The sequence below is a fragment of the Centroberyx affinis genome, unplaced genomic scaffold, assembly GCF_046629955.1.
Source record: "Centroberyx affinis isolate AG114_WGS23_722 - 3 ecotype Tasmania unplaced genomic scaffold, CSIRO-AGI_Caff_v1 ptg003297l_1, whole genome shotgun sequence".
NCBI classification, from domain to species: domain Eukaryota; kingdom Metazoa; phylum Chordata; class Actinopteri; order Beryciformes; family Berycidae; genus Centroberyx; species Centroberyx affinis.
The window spans coordinates 50,001-53,654 of NW_027281307.1; positions in this window are offsets into that span (position 1 = coordinate 50,001).

Here is a 3,654-nt window from a genome sequence, read left to right on the forward strand (position 1 = left end):
AGCAGAGAGTGTGTAGCTGTAGCTCCACTGTGTGTGTCAGAGTCTGTTATATAAAAACACATCTGATTAACCCCCACCCCCCACCCCCTCTCGTTAATGACTTGGTAGCAGAACCAATTACAGCTCATGTCAAACCATAAGCCTGCCCACAACCATGAATATCAGAATATCAGAGTAAGAAATTCACTTTTTTTTCAGAAGGCTTTTTTTTTTTTTACCTCAATTTTAGGGGCATTTTGGTCCCTTTTTGGGGGGAAATTTTATTGAAGTATGAAAAAAAAGACTCTTTCAAGGTATTGTTTGGTGAAATTCAAGGACTCAAAACTGGCATGTTCTGGGGTATGACATGACATTGAAACACATATTGAGTCCTCATTTTTTTACTTATGATCTTAAGTCAAGAAATCCTGGTGATATAATTCATTTTAAAACTGCTTAAAACTTCTTTCATAAAAAAAAGTAATCAAGTACTTTCAAGGCCATCCACTCATTTTCAAAGACTTTTAAAGGCCTCATTTTGTTTTCCTCAAATCCATGAACTTTCTAAGCTTTTCAGATTCCAGATTTGTTCCACTGGGATTTGTCGTAACTTCTTTCCCACCGCTGCCTTGCAGAAGACTCTCTGTCCCCCAGCCATCCCTCCATCTTCATCCCTCCATTGTTCAGTTTCTTAACCATATTGGTCATTTTATATTTGTTGCTGATGCAGTGGTTTGTGTCGGTCTGGATTTTCTTCTTCGGCTGCTGCTGGCTGTGTGGTGGAAACATTTCCTTCAGGCTTCAGGCTGAACTCGCTTGTTTTCTAAAGCAAAAAAAAACGCTTCGACCGCTTTTCTCGCCCAGAATGCACTGGAAAGAATCTCCCGGTCACAGACAGAGTCGACAAGAATCAGCTACAGAAGCCCATGAGGGACAGTAAGCACATTCACGTGTTAATATTTGACGACATCCTCTATATCAACTGAATGGCAAAAAAGAAAAAGGATACTCCTAATTATCAGGGGGCATGTTTTACCACCTCATTTTTAATTTCATAGACATTTTGTGAACTTTTTGCCTCGTTTTTGGCCCTAAACCTAATCAATGGTGAATGGTGAATGGGGGAAAAGAAGGAACATCTAGAATTGTATGTGGTAGATAAGATAAGATAGCACTTTATTGATCACCTAGGGGAAATTCAGATAGATAGATAGATAGATAGATAGACAGATACTGTATTACTGTACATATCTACTGCTTTTCCATGCTTTTTTTTGATATCTGTGTGGCCAAGTCCAAGACCAATTTCTCCCTTGGACTTACACTAAACAAAACAAACACACGCACACGCACACACTTGTTCCCTATGGATTACCGTATTTCCTCTAATAGTGGCCGGTAGTCAATTAACAGCCGGGTCTCCGATAATGGCCGGGGCCGTGGTCGGCACGAATAAATAAAGGCCGGCCCCAAATACAGGCCGGGGGAAAAAACAAAGGAAACAAGCGTGAATTCGCAATAGCTGCGACCACGTACACACACACATCGTCAATTACCGTAATGATCGGTAATGCATTGCAGTAACAAAATAAAACGGCTACCTAACGAACCCCAACAGAAGCAGATCAGAAAACAAGGAGGCTTCATACTAAAATATGAGCAAATATACTTGTCAAACAGAGGGAATTAGAAATAAATAATAAATATACTGAAGCACAGCATGCAAACGACTACGCTATAGGCCTGCTTCTAATGCTGATGCCCACACACACACACACACACACACACACACACACAGACACACACACACACACACACACACACAGAGCGATCGTTCATCAACTTCAGCAGAGAAGGAAGACTTGAGTTTGTGGGAGGCAGAGCTGAGGAAAGAATCACTCTGTGTCTGAATATGTGTGTGTGTGTGTGTGTGTGTGTGTGTGTGTGTGTGTGTGTGTGTGTGTGTGTGAGAGTGTGTGTGTGTATACGCACTTGCACATGCACTTTCTAAGCTGCAAAGCGTGTATGTTGGTGTGCATTTTGTTTGTGTGTGTGTGTGTGTACGTACTCACACGTGCCCTATCTAAGCTACCTAGTGAATGTAAATGTTTGTGCCGTGTGTGTGTGTGTGTCTATAATACACACTTGCACGTGCGCTGTATAAGCTGCCGAGTGTGTGTGAGTGTGTGTGTGTGTGTGTGTTCAGTTTACACAATAAACAGTTCATTCACAGAAGCAGGACAGCTGTGGGTCAACAGGACGAGTGTTTTATCAGCTCAGTTCTGAACTCCACCAGCAGGGGGAGACAGCACACCAAACTGCCTTCACTACAGTGAGGTGAAGCTCCACTCTCTCTCTCTCTCTGGGCTCGTTTGAGAAGACTACCTGCACGCCTGGAAAATAGACAAGAGTAGCCGAGTGCAGTCAGGCGAGGAGTCAACAAGCCGAACACTCCCGACCGCAAACCCGCTGCTCCTTTTCTTCTTCTTCAGTTTTGCTCAGTGGTGGAAGAAGTACTGAGATCTTTTCCTTCAGTAAAAGTAGCAATACAACAATGTAAAGATACTCCATTACAAGTAAAAGTCCTGCATTCAAAATCTTACTTAAGTAAAAGTACATAAGTATTGGCAGCAAAATGTACTTAGAGTATCAAAGTAAACGTACTCATTATGCAAACTGTCCCCATTTAGAGAGTTATATTTTTCATAAATTATTGGAATATTAATACTGATTTATTGACATACATGTACATGTAAGCAGCATTTTAAAGTTGGCAACGTGAAGCTAATCTTAACAATTTAGCTATACTTTTGGGTAGTCTAATCTATAACAATGCTATTTTATAGTTATTTTATAAAGATGATCAAATGTATTAAATATAAAATATTGATCTGAAAAGTAACTAGTAACTATAGCTGTGAAATAAATGTAATGGAGTAAAAAGTACAATATTTCACTCTAAAATGTAGTGGAGTATAAGTACAAAGTAGCATAAAATGGAAATACTCAAGTAAAGTACAAGTACCTCAAAATTGTACTTAAGTACAGTACTTGAGTAAATGTACTTAGTTACTTTCCACCACTGGTTCTGCTTAACGGCGATTGATAAACAACTTGAAAGATGCATCACTGCCACCCACACACACTGCTCAAACGACCCAGAGCTTCACGTACTTATTTTTATTTTGATGTAGCTCTCTCTCTCTCTCTCTCTCTGTCTCTCTCTCTCTCTGTCTCTCTCTCTCTCTGTATGCATCAGACGTGCTGCTCTGTCAGCAGTTTGCCTCTGAACTGATAGGCAAAAGTATGCAATCATGTGACTTGACTAGTGATTTTAAAGGGGACTGCGCAATTAAAAGGTGCTGTGTGTAGCATTTTAAAGCCAATAAATCATTACCATGTTAATCTGGAGACATTAATATAGTATCTGTAAACAGACCAGTCCATCAGTGGTCAGCCTGTCAGCCTCTACCAGCCTCTACTCTGCATCCTCCATTGTTTCTCCACCTGGTGGATCTGGAGGGAAATCTGCTGGATCGCTTTACGGCACAAAACAGGAAGAGGTTCTGTTCTTCCAGAGCAAACGGAGCTAAAGCTGAAAGAGTTTCTGGCAGCAGATGGTGGAAGGAGGGAAAGGAAGACGGAGAAATCACTTCCAACATGTTGATCCTCTTC